This window comes from Cupressus sempervirens, chromosome 7, assembly GCF_028749045.1.
Source record: "Cupressus sempervirens isolate cs-2001-9-10 chromosome 7, ASM2874904v1, whole genome shotgun sequence".
NCBI classification, from domain to species: domain Eukaryota; kingdom Viridiplantae; phylum Streptophyta; class Pinopsida; order Cupressales; family Cupressaceae; genus Cupressus; species Cupressus sempervirens.
Window position 1 is genome coordinate 699,405,794 of NC_143124.1, and position 27,395 is coordinate 699,433,188.

General features: G+C 34.2%; 1 pseudogene; it reads left to right on the forward strand.

Moving 5' to 3' along the window:
• Positions 1 to 1,080: 1,080 nt before the first annotated feature.
• On the forward strand, positions 1,081 to 23,011 carry LOC149549139 (YTH domain-containing protein ECT4 pseudogene; annotated as a pseudogene).
• Positions 23,012 to 27,395: the final 4,384 nt, after the last annotated feature.

Here is a 27,395-nt window from a genome sequence, read left to right on the forward strand (position 1 = left end):
ACAATGTTCTTTCCAATTTGAAATAGCGCCAACATAAATGATAATGCAAATTCATCAAAAAGAAAGAAAATTGAGCGTGTGCATAAGAAAAATGTTGAAAATGAAATCAATTTCCCTTAAGGCATTCAAGATTGTGTGATTTCATTTTAAGCACCAAATCCAAATGTTTGCTACTCTAAACATGCATGTCAATTCCCTTAGGGCATTCAAGATTGAATTTGATTGTTTTAGCATTAAACCATGCATTCAAAGATGAGTGTTTAGGCATAAAAGTTCATTCCAAAAAAAACTTAAGGCACAACTTGCAAGAAATATGGTTAGTGATCAAAATATCCCTACAAAAAATACAAGTTAATGTAGCAAAAATGTGGGAAAAACATGAAACAACCTTGCAATGAAAAGGTTAGCACAAAGTTTGGACTTTGATGAAAAAATAGAGATCTAAATTGCATCAAAATTTGATGAAACCAGCACCATGACGACGGCCTCAGAATCAGCTTTTCGGTGATATTTTGTTTTTCAAAAACGGAGTCCGTATGCTCAAGTTATGAGCAAAAAACCAAAGGTTGCTTCTTATGGTCTAAAAGAGCATGTGGACTGTTGATGCAGTGCTAACATCAGCGACTTGCGAGGTTAAATTTGACGGTTAGGAGCACGTAAAGATATATTTTTTTTATTTTTTGATGTTTTGGAAAAAAAAAAGATAAATAAAAAAAGATAAATTTTATTTAAAAGTAAAATTGAAAATAACTCCAATACTTAGAAAGTCAAATAACATATCAAAAATTTAAAAAAATGAAATGTAAAAAGCACAGGTGGGAAGGGTTTTGGCAAGGGAGGAGGGAAGAGATATGTGGTGGTGGTTTGGTGGAGGGCGGTGAGCCACAGGGAAGAGGGTTGTGTGAGTAGCGAAGGTTATTGCATGAGTGGGGGAGGAGTCTGCAGAGGGATCGTGGGAGTGGGTAGTGGAGCAAGTTTTTGAGCGAGGCTATAGGTGCTACAAGGGAGGTGGCTTCATCACGGAGGTAGCTCGGCCAAGGGGTTGTAGAGGTTGTGGCAAGGAGAAGGATTGGTGGCAGCATGAGAGAGGGTAGCAGGGGAGAACGACGGTTGCAGTGGCCGAGCCGCGCACAGGAGGAAAGTGGAGTGGTTGTGTTAGGGCCACGACAAGTATTTGCAAGGTTTTAGGGAGAGAGCAACGATGGCGTTGGCTTTGGCAGGGTGTTTCAAATAGTGACGGTGGAGGCAGGCAAGGAGGCCGCAGATGAGGAAAGGGGGCCGCGGTGGTAGACGAAGTGCAACGGCCGCTCGCGGTGTTTAATTGCAGACAGTGGTGGTGGAAGTTGGGGGAGCAGCATTTTCAGTAGCTGAGGTGGGAGGATGGGAAGAAGGAAGGAGGGGCTGCCAAGCGGCGGAGCGGGGGCAGCCGTGGGGGGAGCCTGCATGGGGGAGCTGCGAGGAGCGAGGCGGCGCCACCGCGGGTGGCACCTGCGAGTGCCTACCTACAGGTAACAAAAAACAATGTTAAAATTTTATTTTAATTTTGTGATTTTTGAAATTTTATTATTATTTATTATTTTTATTTTTTATTTATTTATTTATTTTTAATTTTTTTAAATTTTATTTTGATTTTAAATTTTTTTATATATATAAAAGGTAACAAACAAATGCTAGCCTCCCCCCCTTTTTTTTAAAACATAAATGGAATAACATAAAAATAAAAGAAACTCCCCTATTATTTTTTTTAAACCTATTTATTTACCAACAAAGGAGTTTTTTTTTAATAAATGAAGTATACCTAATGTATATACACTCCTTCAATTTAGAAATAGGGAAACAAGAAATATAAAGTGTTATATGTCAAAAAACTTCCCTTATGCACTCCAAATTCGATGGTGGGCTTTATGGCTTGATTAGAAGCTCTTCGTAGGATTTGATCTCCAAATCCTTCCTCAACCTACAAGCTTGAAAACTCACAAAACACTCAAAAACTCATTAGATGGTTAGTTCGAACCTATGAAGTGGGTCCCACCGGGCGTGCCAAAAATGTGTTGCATAAAAATGTAACTAAGAAAATAATACTAAGAAACTAATGCACATTCCTACATTATCATGCAAAACTTCAAAATATGAAAGAAGACATGTAAGTAAGCAACATGAAACAAAAAAGAGCTTAAAAGCATTCAAAATATCACTATGCAAACCTCATGAAACCATCAAGTGTAGATGATTTCACATTGTTGTGGGATGTGGTTGCTCACTATTCTTGCAGCATAACGATGAGGTAGATAGTGCTTGTGAAAATGAGCAGAGGGCTCTCTTTTTATAGGAAAATGGATGCAACAGATGGTTGAGATTGAATGCAAGATGGAGGGCTAGGATCCCTCAAGATTGATGAGGTGTCAATGAGGTGGAGGCCAAGTAGACTCCAAGTGGATTAGGGTTTTGACCATTCAAAGGGGGCAATATACTCACACATGTGTGAGCAACCTTTGATGGTGACATGATCAATGAGGTGTGAGAAGCCACATGTGTGAGACAACTTGACTCTCATGCAAGAGGACAAGTGTGCAAGAGGTGTGAGAAGGCATGGCTTCTCACACATGTGTGAGACAACTTGATTCTCATGCAAGAGGACAAGTGTGCAAGCGGTGTGAGAAGGCATGGCTTCTCACACATGTGTGAGACACCTTGACTCTCATGCAAGAGGACAAGTGTGCAAGAGACATGCAAGACATGAGGGATGAGGAAAGTGTGAACATCTCTCACACATGTGTGAGGATTCCTCACACATGTGTGAGCACACACTTAGGATTAAGAGGTGATTAGCTAGGATGATTATGCAAAGCAAGCATGATTAGGAAGTGGGTAGGTTTAGCATGATGGGTTATATAGGATAGTGAGGTTAGGTGAGGGTTAAATGTAGGAGCCATGTGCTCAAATAGGATTAAATGCAATATTTAATTCCTAGTGGGATTAGGAGGGAATTAATTAAGTAAATGACATACTTAATTAAATGCAATATTTAATTCCTAGTGGGATTAGGAGGGAATTAATTAAGTAAATGACATACTTAATTAAAGTGAAAGGGGTTAGATGCAAGTGGGAATTGGTTAGGATTTAAATAAACCTTAGTTTATTTAAATCAAGGTAAGGAATTAAATAAATGTAAAATTTATTTAATTAAGGTAGGGGAATTAAATAAATAATAAATATTTATTTAATTGGTCACGAAATGGGTTTTGGACAAATTTAGGTATCTATAGAGAGATTCACCCATATGCCCAACACTACAAACCTTAGAGATAAATTTGATATTTTTAGTAACACAATAATATATGAAACCCAAGAAGATATTTGGAACATATCATCCTCTAGTAGAATTGATTGTAACAAAGATACTAGAATCTGAAGGCCCTATTTTCTCAAACACTATAGACTTTATGGATCTTCTTGAGGAAGGGGAAATTACTTGGAGTTTAATGATTATGGAGACATATGCGAACAACCTCAAGTGTTAAATGTGAAATATTCTACCAAACAACTCATAAGCTTGGAACTGCTTATTGATTTAGACTTCCTTGAAAATAATACATCATACCTCAAAACATCACAATTAAACAATGATCTGGTACCAACATTGATAAATTTGATTCTACACGTAATAGTAACCAGAACATATATCTAGGCTAGTTTAGAAAGAATAAGGAAATTTTGATTAATAAAGAGAAGGAAATTTTATTTAATAAAGAAAAGGAAATTTTGAGTAATAAAATATTAGAGTTAGAGGCCTAAGAAAAGTCATGGAAAAATCTTGAAAGTGAACTTATTGAATTAGAAAACATGGAAATCAATCTAGAATATGGAAACTTGGGTACTACTATCACTAATTTTAAAAATAATACCCCAGATAGCACAAAAAAACTTAAAAAGAGAGGTAGAAAATATTTAATAGAACTCAGAAACAAAAATGGAAATAAGGAAAATCAAACCAAAACTATATCCATGTAATGCAGGCAAGGGAAAGTACCCTCTCAAGGACCAATGGAAGTCATCTCTTGGAATGTTAGGGGTAACAATGCCCCTAACAAAAAATACATGATTAAAAATTGCCTAAATTAATTTAAATTAGATATAATGCAATCCAAGGAACTAAATTAATTCTTAATGATTTAAACATTTTTTTTTTAAAAATTGGGTTATGAGAAATATTTAGGGTTTTAGCTAATGGAGCTTCAAGTAGTTTAGCCTTAATTTAAGACCTTAGAAAATCAATTTACACACCTTTGAACCATAAAAATATATTGGATAATGGGAAAAGATAAAATTCTAAAATCCAACTTATTGTACATAATCAGAAATATTAATGACCCTATAATGGCTAGATAAAATAAAGGTATGAGACCTGAACTAAATAGAAATATAAAATCTTGCCCAAATGAAACATTTTTTATATCCATAGACTTTAACACCATTTTACATCCAAAGGAAAAAAGAAGAGGTAATGGTATTAATACCAAAACTATGGAAGACATCAATTCTTGGGTAACTGAAAACCATTTCATAGACATTGAAAGTGAAGAAAGGATTTTTACATGGAATAATAGAAGACAAGGTGGAGGTAAATATTCTTATTTAAGGGTAACTAGAAAAGTCTCCCTTTTCCTTGGAAGAAGAAAACCTACCTTTTTTAGGGTTAGACTGTCCCTATCCAACTTAAAAATCTTGATGTCTCTAAACCACAAGGTTGCCTATAAAAATTTGAAAAAATGTTTCCTTGAGATGAACATATACTAACATTAATCAAAAAATGATGGGTGGAGATCATATCAAAGGATCCAAACTATTTGAAATAGTAAATAAACTCAAAATGATAAAGAATAAGCTACTAATATGGTGCATATAATGGCTTGGTAACCATTTTGAAAGAAAAGAAAAATTAGAAGAAAAAATGGAAACCTTAAAAAATAAAAATTGTGATCATGGAATGACTTTCTAAATATATTTAAAAATAAAAATCCATCAAAATTGAAATTTAGGACATTCTTTCAAAACAAGAGCTTTTTCTGGGATAAAAAGTCAAGAGAAACATGGCTAGACATGATAGACAAAAATAAAAAGTTCTTTCACAACAACACTAAGTTAGAATAAATAATAATAAAATAACAAAAATAAACAATTCCAGTGGAGATACTCTAGAAGAACCTAAAGAAATAGTGGAAGAATCCATATTTTACTTTTCAGATATTTTGAACAAGTTTGGAAACTTGAGCATGATAGATCGAGATACCATGACCAATAATATTCCAAAAATCATTAATCATGATCATAATAAAATATTAAAGGCTAAATAAAATAAGAAATAAATTTGATCAGCATTGAAACAAATAAAACTAGGCAACGCTCTCATGTAGGATGGATTCCTAATCCTCCCTTTTCACAAATGTTGTCACTTCCTTGGTGATAATGTGACATAAGCCTTAGAAGTAACAAGTAATATAGATAGCCTTCTAAAATTAATTAATAATAATTTTATAACACCAATCCAAAAAAAGGACAAAGTAGAAACCATGGATGGTCTCAAACCAATCACTTTATGCAACACAATTTACAAGATTCCTTCTAAAACATTAGCAAATAGAATTCAAAAACTATTACCACTAATAATTAGCCAAAAAAAAATTGTGGAAGATTGATCCATCTACGATGGAGTAATCATAGCCCAAGAAGCAATCCACTTGGTCCAAACAAACAAAAAAACCAAGCATGTTCATAAAACTAGATATAAGAACATCCTATGATAAAGTGGAGTGACAACTTTTATGTATAGTTTTGGAAAAAAAAAATCTTTGAATGAATTTCCATGCGTAAATTCTTGATTCCCTTAAACTAAATCCTAGAAGGCTTTTTGACTCTTCTAGGGGGATTATATCATAATGGTTGAGGCCCTAGGATGCTCAATAAATAAAGTAACAATGGAAGGACTTTTGGAAGGTATTAAAACCATGTCTAACCTAGAACCCCTGACCCATTAATAATTTTTAGATAATACTATGTTGTTAAGAAGTAGTTCAATTATAGTAGCCAATATATTCAAAGACATTCTTACAACCTATACTATGGCTTCTGGACAATAAATTAATGAATCAAAATCTAAGATTTTCTGTTGTAAGATAAGGGCACACAATCCACAAACTCATGGGACCTAATTATATCTAAAGTTCAAAAAAGAGCAAAATCATGGAAGGGAAAATGGTTATATTAATTAGATAATTCAATAATGATTAAATCAATATTATCAACCATTGTCATCTATTAAATGTCATGCTTTAATCTTCCATTCAATAAAAAAATGGATTACATAAAATTTAGATGAATACCTTTGATTGCCTGGGATAAGTTATATGTCTTGACAGAACTTTGAGGATTAGGCTTCAAGAATTTAAAAGAGCAAAGTAAAAACCTAGGGGCCAAATTAATATGGAAATTATACACAAATCCATAGACATGAGTATCTTAATGGAAAAGATCCCATAATTTTTGAAAAAATGGCTAATCCATGATTAGATTAGAACTTTGGAACTTTTACTTAGATTGTAGAAACTTGATAAATAAAAGCCTATCTTGGAAAGTTGTTAATGGTGAGGAAGCCCTCTTTTGCGAAGACTCACATGTGGGAAGGATTGTTTCTTTTTTCTTTACTCCTTAATCATGAAAAAATTTGAAATTCTCTTTGAAACTTATGGGGAAAATACATCAAAGATTATATCATAGCACCAAGGGACTCCACATTGGAAAATCCTAAATGGAAAGCATCAAAAGATATAAATATCTCACCTTAGGAAAAATAGTATCTTAGAAAGGTTCTAAAAAAAAGAAGATATACATATCAAACAAAAGTGATCAAGTAATATGGACGTCTTCTAACTTAAGAAACTATAATACTAAAGATGACTATAATAACCTTAGTAACAACCATCTTAGGCCTAAAAATGGCATTCCAAATTCTAAACGTAGATAGGTCCACCAAAATGGAATATGAAGGACCTAAAAGGTTCTCTCTTTGAAGAAAAGACAAACAAACTATAGTCCATTTACTTCTAATTTGTCCATATTAAAAAAACAATGTTGTACATGGCAATTCTCCAAACATGACTTTATAACAGCAATATTAGACAACATTTTAAGCATGTTCAAAATTTGGCCTCCTTACCATAAGATAATATATATAATGTATTATGGAAAATATATATGATCAATCCTAATTACGCCAAGAGGTGTTCTATACAATCACATCACAAATACCCAGCACATGAATATGCCAAAATAGATTCTCTATCAATAAAAAAGAAATGGGAGCAGTTACATGCTAATTTAATTTAAAATGATTTTATAAATGTATTTTATTTCGCCATGGCCATGTGGCACCTTCTAAATTAAATATTAAATTATTAAATTAAAAAAATTTCCAAAATAATAGCTGGCCAAAATAATAGGATGCCAAAGGGATGCCGAAATAATAAGCCCAAAAAAATAGGGTTCAAAAAAGTAGAAGCCAAAAAAATAGGGCCCAAAAAATATGCCCTTGAAAATAAGGCCCGAAAAAATAGGAGCGAAACAATTTCAATATGATTTTTTTTTTGTTAAATATAATTTTGCATGTAGATTCATGCTTATTTTTGTGGGGAGTGGGGAAATTTGAAATAAACTCGTGGAATGTGAAGAGACGTCTATTGCGGGAGATGAGGAGTCTCTCACAAGCTATAAAACAAAGGCTCCTCATTTCATTTTCATTTTATGTTTTTGCAGGAAGGAAGAGGTGGAGATTATTGGAGGATTAGATTGGAGTTTTTGAACAAGAGTAGATTGGAGTTTTGGAGTAAATTTTTTGTTGGTGAGAGTTCTATTTTTTATTTAGATTTAGATGTAGATGTAGATTCAGATTTAAAATTAGTTATAATATTCTACTTTGATTTAGATTTCAATTTCAATTAGTTTCATTTAGATTTAGAATTATATTCAAAATTGTTTATGCTTTCATTTAATAGTGTAGTCTTGCATGTTTGATTTAGATTTAGATTTGCATTCAAAATCTTTTGACTTATATATTTTATAATACTTTTCATTTACATATTTTAAAAGTGCATGTTTCAAATTAGTTTTAGATTTGCATGTTTGATATTAGTTTTAGATTTGCATATTTCAAAATAGTTTTAGTTTGCATGTTTTAGATTTGAATATTTCATAATAGTTTTACATTTGCATGTTTCAAAGTATTTATATTTTCATGTTTCAAAGTATGATTTTATCATTTATGTGGATGACAATGTCACCATATCAATACAATTTATATTTTATTAAAGTTAATGATTTATTTAAAGTACATGAATCATATATTTAGTATATATTTTATCATTATTAGATTATAAAATATAAAAAAATTCTTGAAATAATAGCTAGCCAAAATAATATGAAGCCAATGGATGCTGAAATAATAGGGCCTGAAAAAAGGGGCCAAAAATAGGACCCAAAAAATAGGGCTAAAAAATAGGACCCAAAAAAATAAGGCCAAAAAAATAGAACCCAAAAGAATAGGGCTGAAATAATTTCATTAAATTTTTTAATATAAAATATTTTATTTTTGTTAAATTTATTTTTGCATGCACATTCACTCTTATTTTTTATGGGGGGTGGGGCAATTCAAAACAAATTCGTGGAATGTCAAAAGACATCTATTGGGGGATATGATGAGTCTCTCATAGGTTATAAAACAAATGCTCCACATTTCATTTTCATTTTGTGTTTTTATAGGGAGGAAGAGGTGGAGATTATTGGAGTGGATTAGAGTTTTTGAAGAGGAGTAGATTAAAGTTTTGGAGTAATTTTTTCATGTGAAATTTTTATTTTTAATTTAGTTTTACATTTAGATTTAGATTTAGTTATGTATTTAGATTTAAATGTAGATTTAATTTCAAAATTAGTTATAATATTTTCCTTTGATTTAGATTTCAATTTCAATAAGTTTCATATAGTTTAGCCTTCCATGTTTGATTTAGATTTAGAATTCAAAATTGAATCAAAATCTATTTGATTTAGATATTTGATAATACATTTCATTTGCACATTTTTAATGTGCATGTTCCAATTTAGAATAATAATTGTATGTTTCATATTAGTTTTAGATTTGCATATTTCAAAATGCTTTTGGTTTGTATGTTTTAAATTTGTATGTTTCATAATAGTTTTATACATGTTTCAAAATATTTATATTTTTCATGTTTCATAATTAAATTTTATCATTAATGTGGATTGCAAGGTCACATTATCAACAAATTTGTATTTTATTAAATTTAATGATTAATTTAAAATAAAAAAATCATATACTTAATTTATATTTTATCATTATTTAATTAGATTAATTATGTCTTTTATCTAAATATCTTTCATAGTATATATAATATTTTATAAATATTAATGTTTGTAATGTTTGAAAAGTGGAAGACAATGCCGCCATATTTCAAGCATTGCAATCTAACTATTTCATTTGAAATAATTTTAATTTTTATTTATGTTATTTTAAAAATTATTCATTTGAAAGAATTTGTGTTGATTATGAATACTTTTTTATTTTGATAATTTCTATATGTTGATGTTTGTTTATAAGTTTGTTGGTTACTATTTGAGTTATGGATGCCTTGAACAGAGAATAAAACATTATTTGATACTAGCCTGACTACTTCAATGACCTCAAATGATTTCTTTGAGATCGAGTTTGACAAATGCCTACAAATAATTAAAGAGATGTGCACAACTATAATTAAATTTGTGGAGAATGCAATATTTCCAATTGACTATGTTGAGGAAATGGAAGTAATGCATATGAAATATGCATAAAAATTCATGTGTGACACATCTACAAAAGTGGATGGGTTTCCCTCAATGATGAAAGAAGTCTTTCATGATCATTGTTCAAACAAAGGTCACAAAAGAATCCTAATCATTGAAGAATATGACATGTATTTACAATTACAAAGATTTTTATTTTTTTTGTATATGGTTCATTCTTGTCTCCAGTATTAGAATTTTACTTCTAATTAGTTGTATTGGTAGTTTTGTTTTCCCATTGTTCTATGTAACTTTCATGAAGAAGAGAACAAGAAAAAATAAATTTATTATTGTACACTATATTTCTTTAATGGATGTTGCTACTAAATATGTTAATTAAGAAAGAAAATCATAATTCTAAATAGATGTCCTTAATGATAAGTATATTTATTGATTACAATTCTTAATCATTGCAATAAAAATTGCACTAGCATTATTAAAAATTCAACAATATATAATGGTCTCACATTATCATGGACAAATAATTTCCATAAAATTGATTCTTATATATTCTTTCACACTTTTTACATCATCTAAATAGTTGTGTTGGGACTTATAATTTCCCTTTCATGAATGAAAAGTTTTCCACTACTTAAGTCATTTGTATAACATATATCCCAAATTTGACCATAGTTGTACTCCAAATACTCCAACACTACACCTAAATCTCATACTTCCCTTAACCATGTCCCTTATTTTAGTGTAACATTTAACCACTTATTAACCTTAACCATAACATTGAGTGTCATATAAATGAAATTGTAAACCTTGGATCCTAACTCTAACAATTATGCTATATATGACTATACTAAGCATTTAGTAAATTATATACCTTAACTTAACCCTATATGTACTAGAAACTAGAAATAATATTACAATTTTTATAAGTGGAAAATATATATAGAGAGAGAGAGAGATTAGGGGGTTTATCTAGAGAGAGATTGATTGGGAGTGTAGAGAGAGAGAGAGAGAGAGAGAGAGAGAGAGAGAGAGAGAGAGAGAGAGAGAGAGAGATTAGGAGGTGTATCTAGAGAGCAGGGAGAGAGAGAGGGAGAGAGAGAGAGAGATTAGGGGTGTATCTAGATAGCAGAGAGGGAGAGAGAGAGATTAGGAGGTGTATCTAGAGAGAGATGAGAGAGATTAGGGGTGTATCTAGAGATTAGAGAGAGGGATTAGGGGGTGTATCTGGAGACTAGAGACAGAGAGAGATTAGAGGCTATATTTAGATAGGGGGAGATATTACTAGGTGTAGTTAGAGAGTAGGGAGAGATAGAGAGGGAGGGAGGGAGGGAGTGGGAGAGAGAGAGAGGGAGAGAGGATGAGAGAGGGAGGGATTACATTATTAAAAAGGTTAATAACTTGTATCATAATATCACTAATCATGGGCATTATAATAGAACTAACCCACATAAAAATTTAACCTAATAATTACCCTAACACTAAGGTAAACTGTAATAATAGCACTAACATCGACTAAAATATGATTAATAACGTAGAAACAGCCTTAATCACAATAATAACACAAATCCTAACTCTAACTCTAATTCTGACTCTAACTCTAACTCTGACTCTAACCCTAACCCTAACCCTAACTAAAACTCTACCCCTAACCCTAACCTTAACCCTTTATAACCCTAACTCTATACCTAATTCTAACCCTAACCATAAGCCTTACTTTAACCCTAATCCTAACTATTATTCCAACTCTAACACTAATTTTAACCCTAAACAAAACCCTAATTTTAACCCATATTCTAACTCTAACCCTAACTCTAACTCCAACTCTATCTCTAACCCTAACCCTATCCCTAATTCTAACCCTAACACTAACACTAACTCTAACCTAACTATAACTATAACTCTAATTTTAATTGTAACCCTAACCCTAACACTAACCCTAACCCTACCCCTCATCCTAACCCTAACACTATATATAATGCTAATCCTAATCCTAACACTATATGTAACTCTATCTCTAACCTTAACACTAAGTTTAATCCTAACCACAACCCTAATTCTAACCCTAACTCTAACACTAAATCTAACCCTAACTCTAGCTCCATATCCAACTTTAATTATAACTCTAAGTTGATCCCTAACTCTAACTCTATTTCTAACCCTAACCCTAACCCTAACCCTAGCCTCAATTCTAGCCCTAATTCTAACACTAACACTAACCCTAACACTAACACTAACACTAACACTGACACTAACACTGACACTAACACTAACACTAACACTAACACTAACACTAACACTAACACTAACACTAACACGAACACTAATTATAACCCCAAATCTAATGCTAACCCTAACTCTAACTATAATCCTTCTGCTAACCCTAACCCTAATTCTGACCCTAACTCTATCTCTAACCCTTCTTCTAACTGTAACTGTAACTCTAACTCTAGCTTAAACCCTAATTCTAAATCTAACCCTAACCCCAACCCTAATTCTAACCCTAACTTTATTTGTAACTTTAATTCTAGCCCTAACACTAATTCTTACCCTTACCCTAACCCTAACTCAAACTCAATCTCTAACCCTAATTATATTTGTAACCCTAATTCTAACCCTAACCCTAATCCTAACTCTAACTCTAACTATAGCTCTAATTCTACCCCTAATCCTAACCTATATATCCCTAACTCTAATCCTAATTCTAACCCTAATCCAAATTCTAGCCCTAACCCTAACCTAATTTTAACCCTAACTATAACTCTAATCCTAACTCTAACCCTAACAATAACTCTAATTCTCACCCTAACCCTAACCCTAACACTAATTCTAACCCTAACTCTAACTCTAGCTCTAACTCTAACTCTAACTCTAATGCTAATTCTAATCCTAACCCTAATTCTAACCCTAATTCTATCTCTATCTCTTACCGTAACTCTAACTTTATCTCTAATTCTAACCCTAACTAGACCTCTAACTCTAACACTAATTAATTCTAACCCTAACATTAACCTTAACCCTGACTCTAACTCTAAACCTACCCCTAATCCTAACCTTAACACTATATATAACTCTAACTCGAACCCTAACCCTAATTTGATCCTAATCCCAACCCTAACTCTAACCCTAACCCTAAATCTAACTAGGTAACTCTAACGCTAACCCTAAATCGAACCCTAACCCAAACTTTATCTCTAATTTTAATTCTAACTTGAACCCTAACTCTAACTTGAACCCTAACTCTAACTCTAATCCTAACTATATTTGTAACCCTAATTCTAACCTTAACCCTAATCCTAACCCTAACTCTAATTCTAAACCTAACCTTAACTCTAACCCTAACCCTAAGTCTAGCCCTCACCCTAACTCTAGCTCTAATTGTGACCTTAACCCTAACAATAACCCTAAATCTAATCCTAACTTTAATTAAAACCCTATCCCTCACCCTAATTTTAATCCTAACTCTAAGTATAACCCTAATCCTAACCTTTACACTATCCCTAACACTAATTCTAACCTTAACCATGATGTTAACTCTAACTCTAACCCTAACCCTAACCTTAACACTAACCTTAACCATAAATATAACTCTACACCTAACTCTAACCCTAAATCTAACTCTACCATAATTGGACTCTAACCATAACCCTAACCCTAACTTTAATCCTATCTCAAATCTTAACCCTAATTGTAACTCTAACCTTAACCTTGACTCTAACCCTAACCCTAACCATATCCCCACTATAACCCTAACCATAACCATAATGATAACTCTGACCCTAACATTAACCATGAGCATTACTCTAACCCTAACCTTGACCATAAACATAACTCTACCCCTAACTCTAACCCTAACTCTAACTCTACAATAATTAGACTCTAACCCTAACCCTAACCCTAACTATAGGCATAACTCTAACCCTAACCTTAACCATGAGCATAACTCTAACCCTAGATTTGACTCTACCATAATTGGACTCTAACCGTAACCCTAACCTTAATTTTAATCCTAACTTGAACCCTAATCCTAACTCTAACCTTAACTTTGACTCAAACCCTAACCTTAACCCTAACCCTAGCCTTACTATAACCCTAGCCCTAACCCTAATCATAACCATAACCGTAACTCTAACCCTAACCTTAACCAACCTTAACCATGACCATAACTCTAACCCTAACCCTAAGCTTAATTTTAATCCTGACTCAAACCCTAACCCTAACTCTAAACTTAACCTTGACTCAAACCCTAACCCTAACCCTAACTTTAGCTGTACTATAACCTTAATCCTAACCCTAACCATAACTCTAACCCTAACCTTAACCATGACCATAACTCTAACCCTAACCTTGATCATGACCATAACTCCAACCCTAACCTTAACCATAAACATAACTCTAATCTGAACCTTAACCATAACTCTAACAATAAGCATAACCATAACTCTATCCCTAACCTTAACCATAGCTCAAACCCTAATCGTAACTCTAGCCCTAACCCTAATGCTAACCCTAACCCTAATTCTATCCCTAAGGTTAACATTAACTATAATGATAACTTTGCCCCTAACCATATTCTATGTATGTCTATAACATTTTCCATTGTAATATCCCAAAAATAAAATATATTTTTATCTAAATTAAACTCCTTATATTAAATTTAAAAAAATATTTGACTCAAACCCTAACCCTAACCCTAACCTTATCCCCACTATAACCCTAACCATAACCATAACGATAAATCTAACCCTAACCTTAACCATGAGCATTAGTCTAACCCTAAACTTAACCATAAACATAACTATACCCCTAACTCTAACCCTAATTCTAACTCTACCATAATTGGACTCTAACCCTAACCCAACCCTAACTATAAGCATAACTCTAATTCTAACCTTAACCATGAGCATAACTCTAACCCTACATCTGAATCTACCATAGTTGGACTTTAACCCTAACCCTAAGCTTAATTTTAATCTTTACTCAAACCCTAACCCTAACTCTAAGCTTAACCTTGAATCAAACCTTAACCCTAACCCTAACCCTAGCCTTACTATAACCCTAACCCTAACCCTAATCATAACCATAACCATAACTCTAACCCTAATCTTAACCATGACCATAAATCTAATCCTAACCTTAACCATAAACATAACTCTAATCCAAACCTTAACCATAACTCTAACAATAACCATAACTCTATCCCTAACCTTAACCATAGCTCAAACCCTAACCCTAACTCCAACCCTAACCCTAATGCTAACCTTAACCCTAATTCTATCCCTAAGGTTAACATTAACTTTAATGGTAATTTTGTCCCTAACGATATATCTACCTATGACTATAACATTTTACATTACAATATCCCGAAGATAAAATATATATTTTTAATCTAAATTAAATTCCGTATATTAAATTTTTAAAAATATTTTGAAGCATAATTTTATAGTAACTTCATGCAAGTCTAATTAAAAATTAATTAACAATTTATAGTAATCTTATCAAAATAAAAAATAAAAAATAAATATTTTTCCTATTGCACCATGATTGCCACTAGCTTATATATACCTCTATATATATTACACTGAGGGTAATCGTTCTCGATGCGCCTATTTTCATTTAATCCCAAGGTTATTTTAATCACAGTTGGGATTTATGAAAATGAAAATAAGTGCCTCGAAAACGATTACTCTTGGCATAATATATATAGAGGTATATATAAGGTAGTCTATGAATCTTGGAGAGAAAGAAACCGAAGAAATTTCAAGAAAAATGGAAGTAGCCCAGCTAATTAATAAACTCAATGCCAATATTATTATTGAAGTGGTAAACAATAAAATCCTTTCTTATCATGGATCAAAAAAACCAATGACCTATTGGGACGTACTTATGTGAAATCAATGGGAGAGTTGGAAATTACCTTCCTTCACTAATCCCCAAGAAAATGATAAATATAAGACAAAAGCAAAGTGCATTTGGTCTCCCCCACAACTAGGATTGTTCAAGCTAAATTTTGACAGGGAATCCAGAGGCAATGCTGGTCAAGATGGATTAGGTTGTGTAATTCATGATTCTAATGGAGTTGAGATTGCATCTCTTTCCAAAATATTAGGCAATACCACTAACAACAATGCTGAAATGGACATCAAACTTGGAATCGCAAACCTCAAAAGTGAAGGAGATTCAACCAACATTATTAATACCATAAAAAAAGAATTTAAAGAGTTTACCCCCAACTGAAAATCAAACTCACTCCTTACACGAGCCCTTGAAATTATCCCTAAACTTTCTAGAGTCGCCATCAACCATATCTATCCTCAGGACAATCACCAATCTGGCAATTAGCAAACACTGGGGCAAACGGGAACATCCTTGAAACACGACCTCATACTCATTGACCCAAGATGATACAAAAAAATTATTTTGGTTTGTTAGTTCTCTGCAATAGTATTAATGAGACTAATAACAATGTTTAGCTATGCTGGTTAAATTAAAACTCTAAGTCTTTCAGCACAGTAAGTATTAATTTATCATAAACAATTAAGGAAACTTTAAAATGGTGTATGTAAATATTGTTTAATGTATAAACATGTTTTTATTCTTGTTTATAATAGTTGTCCATGTTCTAATACTGCTACATTTAACATTATAGATCCCTCCAATTATAATTTATAAAAAGTTCTAGCTTTTCGGGTTGCTGATTGATCCATTTGTGAAAAGAGTACTATTTTTTAGGAGTGACTATTGGGGGTTGAACATCACTGGTTTTTGGTGAATATTTTAAAATGAAACTTTTAGACCAACTCACACTCTATGAGTTCTACAGAGAGCTCCATAAATGCAGAAAAGTTGCAAGGTTAGCTTTAAGCTCTTCACTCACCTATCGAGATTCACCCAAATAAACGACAATTTTTGATGTATGAATTAAGAGTTCTAGGTGCCCAAAGTGAACTTGGACAACTACTAGATCATCTCCCCTAACATATAGTAATTAATTGTTTTATCAAAGCCTGTGGCAACAATGTTAAACATAAAACTAATATTAAATATAGATAGAATTATGATTATTCGAAAAGTCATTTTTTATACAATTTTTCGTAAATACAAATGAATCAGAATAGTTTATAAAGTACACATTCTGACTTTTACTATAGTCATCAACTTCATAAGGTATGTAATGGGTTGAATGTACAACCAATTCTTTGAGTTATTGTAGCCTTGCTAAATTAAAATGAGAAGAGAAGAGCAAGGCAAAGTAAAAGAAGTTTTGGTAAAGATCTCCTTTCGATAAAGTGTAGTATTAATGGATCAAACGCTTCATTATGTCTAACAATGATTATAGCCAAATCAAGTTTTTGGAGGTATAAAAGCTCTATTCCTGAGGATGCTAATTGAAAAGACAAGGCTGAGAAAGCACAGTTCTGAAATCAATTGTCCTAGTCAGGAAAGAACAAGAAAGAAAATATATGTTGTATAAATTTCTAATGTAAATAAGGGTGTGCTCCATAATGTTTAAAGAAAAAGATAACCTTATATTATCCAGCCGTATACCACTCACGGATATGGTAAAATGATATATATGCTGAACTTCTGTAGTCTACAATATTGGAGGTTCTTTTTCTCAGGGCTAGTTAATCTCGAAAGAAAACATCAAACATGATTTTTTTTCAGATTCATGAAAACACAATAAAATTCTTTCAAAAATTTTATTGTTTTGGATCACAATGAAGATCAAATGTTAAAAATTTCAAAAAAAATTGTAATTTGTCATCCTTTTTTACCTTCCTTCCTTCTAATCTAACAGAGAGGGAAAAAACAAAAATGTAATTTTCAATTTATTAATCAATAAAATTCCAAAATACAATATTACGTTTCATTCCTTTTAATTCTTCTTGAGTCTCTTGAATGAAATAATTAGTATCCACATTTGATATGCTGAAGGATGTTGGAATATTTAATGCTCTTGGCTGTTTGCCCCTTGAGCCAAATGCCCACCTACCACCTGATGGCTTAGAACAAATAGAAAACATGAATGCGGTAGGTGAGATTTTTGAATTTGGAAATGAGAGGGAAAACCATTTTAGGTTAGAAGACAAAGGGAATGATTCATTCATTCCATTGAAAGATCAAGCAGAGCAGAGAAGTTGCAGAGAAGAGCAGTGGAAGAAGATCAGCAGATCCAGTCGTCAGAGTGGAGAGAAAGAAGTTTGTTTATTTCATGCCTGCAGTTGCACATCTTTTCTCTGATCATTCTGTAAGTTTATTGTTCATTGGATTCAACCTGTGAAGTAGTGATTTCTCCAGGCATTTTTTGTATGTAGCCATTAGAGCTGCAAGTTTAAAGTTTGAAGTATTGAAGTCGTTTGAAGTTTTAGGGTAAATATAGGGTTTTCTGGTTGAAGCCGAATGCTCCCAGATTTGTAATAGTTTAAATCTCATTTGAATAGAAAGAAAGCAACATACTTAATCCATTGTTCTTCATCTTCTATTCATTGGATTTAACAAGTTTGGTTGAAAGGTTCAAGCTTTGGCTTTCTGGTTTTAATGGTGAAAGCATTTACATTGAAATATTTCTTAAGTTTGAAACAGAACACTCGACATCTTCTTTCTTTGTTGGTGCCAAGCTCACTTGGCATCCATTGGTGCCAAGCATTTCCTTTGTGAGCTGAGCATACTCGGCATTTGGTGCCAAGCTCCTCTTTGTGTCGAGTTCACTTGGCACTTGTTGCCTGTCACTCGGCACCTTCATGTGCCGAGTAATTTCTGGCACTCGACACCTTCCCGTGCTAAGCACTTTCCTTCAAGTGCCGAGCAATTTTTAGGGTTAGGGTTGTAGTTTTAAGTTGTGAGTTGTTGAGATATTAATTTGTATATTTCTCACATGGTATCAGAGCTTTGAGGCCCCACATCCAAAGTGAGTTAGGGAATTTGTTTTTTCTTGGGATATTTATCATGGCAGGAGATGCAGGAAAGATATAGCAGCAACCACCATCATTTAATGGACAATATTATGATACATTTGCAAAGAAAATGAAAACCATTATGGTTGCAAATGATTTGTGAGAGTTTGTGGTCAATGGATTCAATGATGTGACTGATCCAACTTAGTATGCTGCCCTCACAAATGCACAGAAGACTCATTTGAAAAAGTCAAGGAGGAAGGATGCTAAGGCATTAAGTCTTATTGAAGCAGCAATGATAGAGACAATATTCCCAAAGATTGCAGCAACAAATTATGCAAAAGAAGCATGGGATATCCTTGAGACGAACTTCAAGGGGACTGATAAAGTCTATACTGTAAAGCTACAAAATATAAGGAGGGAGTTTGAGAACCTTCAGATGAAGGAAAATGAATCAATTGCAGACTTGAGTTCAAGGACCTCCAATGTGATTAACCAACTGAAGTCAAATGGAGAAGACTATCAAGAACAAAGGATAGTGGAAAATATATTGAGGATTTTACCTCATAAATATGACAACTTGGTCATGACCATAGAAGAGGAAAAAGACCTCACTACTTTGACAATGGATGAGTTGATGGGTTCTCTTCAAACCCATGAGTATAGGATCAATAGATCCACATCTTCTTCTACCTAAGACCAAGCATTCAAGGCTCAGTCAAATCCAAAAGGAAGGGGGAGAGGAAGAAATGGCTCAGGCAGAAACTCCAGAGGAAGAGGCCGAGGAAATGGAGGACAAAGAAATGCTGCAGTAGAAAGCTCAAGAAGAGCAGATGGAGCAAGTAGCTCACAAAATACTTCAAGAGGAGGTAAGAAAAATTACAACTCAAATAAGAGTAATGTAGAATGCTACTACTGTCATAAATATGGGCATTATGCAAATGAGTGCTAGAAGAAGTAGAAGGATCAGTCAGGACAAACAAATGTGGCTGATGTGAATATGGGAAGTGAAAACACTGCCTTCATCATGTGTAATGTTGGTGAAGAATGAAGCCCTAAGGTTTGGTACCTCGACAGTGGATGTAGCAACCACATGAGTGGTAATTGTTAGAAATGGAAAAAGAAATCTATAAATAAATAATACCAGGAAAGAATCTAAGTGAGTAAATGCATGGAAAGATATTACCATAAAATAGGAGAGAGAAAGCTTCAAGCTCCAACACCATGAGACAAGATATTGGGAAAGGGGAAAGCAAAGAAAACCCCTTGTGATATTATGAATGAGGCATCAAAAGCCTAAGAAAGAGGAGAGAGAGAGATAGAGAGCAATGCTCATACAATAATTGAGAAGAGGAAGAAACCTCATTATGAAATGAGAGAAGAGGGTCATCTCTTAAATAGAGATGAGAGAGAGGAGTTAGAATGTAACTCCCATGTCTATGAATGCCACCATTCATAAGTGTGTGAGGCCAAGTGTGAGATTCCTCTTAAGGAGGAATAATCTAAAATTAGAAATTACAATATATATTTGTCCTCACATATTCCACTAGATGACAAATTAAGATGTAGTGGAAAAAGGACAAAAAAGAAATATATTAGGATACCTTGGCTTATATCCTAATATATTACAACAATAAAGAAAGGAGTTCTAACCTTGGTTTATAAATACACCAAGGAAAGATTACAACTTCTAACACCCCCCTGTAATCTTTACTTGGGGAAATTACATCAAAGGGTATTAAACCCATAATTTTTACAAAAATCTGCAACTTAGTCTTCAATATGAAGTAATTTGATTGTCTTTAAGCCATATGGAATATTTTTAGATCCAAGAGAAGTACATGAGTCCTTTGAATGTGATCAAGTGGAAGCATAGACACATCTTGGAGAAGGTTCCTTGATGGATTACCTGAAAAAAAACAACAAGACAAATATCCACAAGTAGAATGCAATCATATATGCAAATTTGAAATCCTTTTGAATAAGGATAATAAAACTCTCATAGAGAAACAATGAGTAAAACATGTTACCAGAAAACAATGGAGATAACCTAATATCAAGATAAAGTATATGCTCAAAAAATTGTCAACAAGGACAAATTGAGGAAAAAGAAATGAATGTGTTCACCAACATGCAATGAAGTTTAACATGATATCTAAAATAAGTCATAAGCTCAAAAAGGATCATAATATGGGTCAAAATGACCAGTCTTTATGGAATAAGTCTCTCATGAAAGAAACATACTAATGCACAAATGACCACAGACAAGGCCAACTAATGAAACTTGCATCAATATTGCGTCAATCTCATGGATATAGACAGTCCATTAATGAGTCATCCCACTACAAGTGAATGGGTCGCGACTCCATCACCTACATGACTCACGATCTAGGCAATAAAGTATGCAGAACATTATCACATTGTATATTTATCAAAGAAATATAAGAGAGACAATAATAAATAAGTAGAACATGTGCCTCAAGCACCAAATAATTCAGGTTACAGTTTTTCGAAGAATTATTGCCGATGTGGACCAAAGGAAGGGTTTATGAGGAGTAACAACATATTGCCTTCAAATAAGAAATTCATCAAGGACAAGCAACATCATTGCCATGAGGAAATAGATCAACATGAGTCAAAAACAACTTTCTCAAATAAAGTCTCCAACATACGAGTGCTCCAAGATATGGTAGCCTCGTCACCTATACACTCAAAAATGAGCAGAGTGTAGGAAGTCATACCATGATTAAATCAAAACTAGGAGCATACACTAAGGATATAAAGAGATTGAAATGGGAAATCCCCATAAAAAATCATCCTCGCATTGAGGAACAAAAATGGAACAACATGGAGAGAAACTCCATAAATATCAACCTTTCAAAGTAGAGCATATAGAATCAAATGGAGGGAAACTCCATGTAAATATTAATCTTTCAAAGTGGAACCAATGGAACCAAATGGAGGGAAACTCCATATAAAGTGAGTGCATACCAATATAGGATGAAGGTATACTCCATGGGCCAGATAAGGAAACTATGTATCAGTTATACTGAGGGGACCTACATAGTTATCCTTAAAAAAAAATTTGCTCCCTATGCAACTCAAAACAAAATATCATATAAATCAATGGTATAGAATCATAAAGTGCCAACATGGGCATGGAACGATGCTATAAAAGCATAAAACTGTATCCATGTGCAGATAGATCAATTAACTCAAATCATTAAATAATGAAGGCAATAGTGTAAGATACTCATAAACCTGAATAAATTGAAAGAAAAAGAAGTAGTTGGAAGAACAATAAGCATAAGTTATCAGTTAAAATCTCCATGCAAGGTGAACACAAGTAAGAAGATATAAAGCATGGGCCCACCATCAAAGACAAGAATCCTCAAAAAGGAATTATAAATGAGGATATTTAAAAAAATTTAACTTTTTATGTTAAAAATAAAAATAAAACTTTGATTAGTTTTAATTTTTAATTCTAAGAAAACTTCTCAAAAAAAAATTCTTAACTTCTCCTTTTTTATTTAAAATCACGTAAAGGAGTAAGAGAGATTTAAAATAAAATATTGTACTTGTCTGACAATGAATGATTACATGCCAAAAATAGGTTGACAAGAGGCAATAATAAAAGTAAATGATGCTTCTATCAAGAGCTTAAAAAAGAAAAAGAATCTAGCATGAAAAGACAAGAAAACGTTACCTCCAGCTGTGGCACAATAGACGGCAGATTTTCCCACTAAATATGGGAATGAATTATTCTTTGTAATAAAATCGTTCAATGACGATGATGTCCATAAGAGCATCAAATACAGTGTATGGGCAAGCACACCAAATGGGAACAAGAGACTAGATGGGGCATACCAAACTGCCAAAGAGAGGTCTGGAGGAAAGCCTGGAAGCTGTCCAGTGTTACTATTTTTTTTTTTCAGTTAATGCAAGTGGCCAGTTTTGTGGTGTGGCTGAAATGACTGGCCCTGTGGATTTTAACAAAAGCATGCCCGTAAGACAAGTGGAATGGCTACTTCCCAGTCAAATGGCGCATCATTAAAGATATTTCCAATTCTCAGTTCCATCATATCATTCTTGGAAACAATGACAATAAGCCTGTGACCAACAACAGGGACACACAAGAGATAAGATTCTCGCAGGGTATTGAGATGCTAAATATTTTCAAGAACTTCTCCTTAAGGACATCTATACTAGATGATTTTATGTTTTATGAAAGTAGGAAAAAGACAATGCAAGAGAAGAAGAGGGCGCCGTAGCAGCAAGAGCACCTACAGATATTAGGCAGATATGACACTGTTTAGAAGAAGGGATCTGGGGAACAGCTGACTAAATCTGAGAAAGGATCTGGGGAACTGAATAGATCTGATGGAGAAGTAAAAGATGGTGTGCATGGTGTTGTAATAAGCCATAACATAAGCACAAATGACATACCAGCAACCATAAGAACAAGCGTGAAAGGAACCACTCTGCCAGTTCCAATATTCCATCTTAAAGACCAAATCCAGTCACTATCCCAGAAACACATGTCTAAGACAAGAGATAGATTAAGGATAAGAATAAAAAAGAATGATAACCACGCCATGACTCCTACTGCAAAAGGCACTCTGTGGGTGCCCATTATTGAACTTGATGATGCCACTCTAAATAGAGGTATGACAGCAGATGGAAGCTGCATAGCTAACATGACCTGAGAGAATATCAGCAGCTGATAAATACCTGCTGCATCTGTATTCCAAATGCAAAGCATGGCCAGCACAACAACACCTATTTGAATAAAACACGATGAACCGGAATATGTGGAAAAACACCAAGAAAACCTTCCAAAGCAACTTGTGCCCCAACGATTCCAGTTACTGTGGACAACGAGTTGGCACAATATATGCCTAAAAAAAAATACTACAAGAGGAATTGGACTTTTGAATACCTGTTCAATTAGTGGTTATGCATTCTGATATGTTAAAACTTCAAGCCCTGCAATATGAAATGTTGTTGCTGCAGAACTCAACAATGCAAGATTGACTAACAAAATCTCACTCAATGCGACTGCAATCTCCAAAAAATTGTAGTGACACAAAGTCCCAATGGGTATCGTTTCCAATTGCAATCTACAAATGGTACTCAGGTACCAGCATCAAATGCGACGAAGCATGCTAGTGTGGAACCAACTATTGCCATAGAAAACTACACAACCAAGCCCTGTCCCAGCAGTTTATAATAGCGGTACAGCACATTAAAGTTCACACATATTCTTTACAATCTGTGTCCAGCTGAGTTGTATGAGCAGGCTGTTAAATATGAAAAAGGATCTTTCATTACTTCAAATGGGGCACTGGCCACCCTATTAAGGGCTAAAATTGGACGAGCCTTGAGAGATAAACGCATGGTGAAGGATGAGAACACTGAGAGTGAGCTGTGGTGGGGAAAGGATCTCCAAATATGGAGATGTACGAGCATACGTTCTTGGTAAATTGAGAAAGGACAGAGGACTATCTGAACTCTCTAAAGAAGGTATTTGTGAATGACCAGTTTCTGAACTGGGACCCAGAGCATCGAATCAAAGTCAGAATTGTCTCGGCTCGGGCGTACCACGCTCTCTGCACGCATGACATGTGCATCCAACCTACACCAGAAGAGCTACTCCAGAATTTACTATATACAACACCTAAGGCGAATCAAAATTATCGAAATTCAGAGTTACTGATAGGTAAGGATAAGATGCCGCCACCGAAAAATAAAAAGTCTGGTCTTCATTAAAGATCTACACAAGAAAAGTTGGACGGAAGGGAGCCGAAGAAGTCGTTGTTTGATCCGGTTGCTGGTAAACAGCTTGTAGAAGCAATGAAACAATGCGGGTCGAGGCTGATGAAACACCGATTTGGATGGGTTGTCAATACTCCAGTAGATGTGATTGGGCTAGGTTTACATGACTATAATGCAATAATTAAGAATCCCACGAGGTTTCTGCGGTGATAATGGGTATCTCACGAGATTTCATGCACAAGAGATGGGCGACGGGAGGAAAGAAGAAGCAATGGAGAAAGAAGTGAAAGAAGGAGTTGGGCAGACATCATGCCATGACAAAACCCTCAAGCAACAAATCGGTTAGAAATTTCAGTCTAGCCGGCATGGGTGCGCGGGGATTCATCCGATTAATACGGACCTCAGGACTGTAGAACTCTAACACTGCACGAAGCCTGTTATAGGCATTCATCATCATTATGGTAACGAGTGAGTCTATACCGTCATGAATGTGCTGACTAATCGTACCTTGGTTACCTGAGTACCTAATCCTTAGCTGGTGGTTGTAAGGATAGACCCTTCCACACCATGCGCAGAGTTGGGTGTACAGGATCTCAAAGTCAATTGAGCATACGCGAATCTGGCTGTAATATTGAGATGGGCGGGCTTGCATTCGTCCATCTGCGACCAACATATCAACAGGATCTGCCATCTTCGTGCGTCTAGCACAAAGCGGGTTAATTTGATTGTATAAAACTGGTAGAAAGATTGCCTTTCCGTTCGTTGTCACAGGCAGTTGCTTGGAGTTGATACCACAACTTTCGGATCCGGCTGCGAGTTTCCTCTAACCGATGTGATCGAAGTACTGGAGGATATCTGTTGAACTCAATAAAGTTCAGAGAAGCAATCCTAATTTTATTTAGTTAAAGTTTAAAAAACTTAAAGTATGCATGCAGTGACAAACTAATAAACCAGATTGCATAAAGAAAACCGATCTTTGTCAGAGCAGAATAAATGATATGAAGTAATATTTTGTTGTTTTGGTGGCACGCCTTCCAAAACAAAAAAATTGATGCTTTTATAGGAAAATCCTTTGGCGGCAAGCCTTCCAAAGGGGGTTAGATGAAAATTACTAGAAAATAAGAAGTAGCCTGCACAAATTAGAGCAAACAGTTAATCGGGTTTGGCGGTAAACCAGCCAAATCCAAAAAAAATTCAATTTCTTCCATCTTAAGAAGATTAAAGAAGAAATTAGTGAAATTTTCAAGAGCCTCCTTCAAATCGTACCTTCATGCAAACACTCAAAAAAAAGATTAAACTGCTCTGATACCATGTTAGAAATGGAAAAAGAAATCTATAAATAAATAATACCAGGAAAGAATCTAAGTGAGTAAATGCATGGAAAGATATTACCATAAAATAGGAGAGAGAAAGCTTCAAGCTCCAACACCATGAGACAAGATATTTGGAAAGGGGAAAGCAAAGAAAACCCCTTGTGATATTATGAATGAGGCATCAAAAGCCTAAGAAGGAGGAGAGAGAGAGATAGAGAGCAATGCTCATACAATAATTGAGAAGAGGAAGAAACCTCATTGTGAAATGAGAGAAGAGGGTCATCTCTTAAATAGAGATGAGAGAGAGGAGTTAGAATGTAACTCCCATGTCTATGAATGCCACCATTCATAAGTGTGTGAGGCCAAGTGTGAGATTCCTCTTAAGGAGGAATAATCTAAAATTAGAAATTACAATATATATTTGTCCTCACATATTCCACTAGATGACAAATTAAGATGTAGTGGAAAAAGGACAAAAAAGAAATATATTAGGATACCTTGGCTTATATCCTAATATATTACAACAATAAAGAAAGGAGTTCTAACCTTGGTTTATAAATACACCAAGGAAAGATTACAACTTCTAACAGTAATGAAACCTTGTTTTCATTCATTGACAAGAGTTTCAAATCAGAGATTAAGATGGGTAATAATGGAACCCTACCAGTTGTGAGCAAAGGATCTATTATGGTCCGCACCAAGAAAGGTGAGAAAAGAGAAATACAAAATGTGTATTTCGCCCCTGGTATGAAGCACAATTTGATGAGCATTGGTCAGCTCATTCAAAATGGATACAAAGTGCTGATGGAGAATGACATGTGTGTCATTCAAGAAAAGGATGGGAGCAAGAACCTACTTGCAGCAGTTCAAATGACCAAGAATAGAATGTTTCCCTTGAGGATAGAGACATGTTTCTCATCTCAAGTTTGTGCTGCACCTCCCACACAATCAGCTCGAAGGAGTGTGATTGAAGACCCCTCATGGCTATGGCACCTCAGGTATGGTCATCTTGGCAATGCTGGTTTAAATTTATTGTCAAATAAAAGAATGGTAGAAGGTTTGCCACATGTAGGAAATTCTTGTGACAAGTGTGAGGCTTGTATTTTGGGTAAGAAACATAGGCTTCCCTTTAATTCTAAAAATTTTAGGAGGGCTAGATATCCATTAGAATTAGTGCATATTGACCTAGTCGGTCTTATGCAAGTTACTTCCATTGGGAAGAGTACATATTTTATGACATTCATTGATGATTTCAGTTGTAGGACATGGGTGTGTTTCTTAAAGAACAAATCTGAAGCATTTGATAAATTTGTAGAATTTAAAGCCCAGGCTGAAAGAGAATGTGGACACTATATCAAGGTCTTAAGATCAGATAGAGGAGGGGAGTATACCTCCAATTCTTTTGTAAATTTTTGCAGGAAACATGGCATAAAGAAAGAGCTCACAACCAGCTATACACCACAACAAAATGGAGTGGCTGAAAGAAAGAATATGACCATTGTTGAAATGGCAAGGAGCATGATGAAAGAGAAAGGTCTCCCAACTGAATTTTGGAGAGAGGCTATGG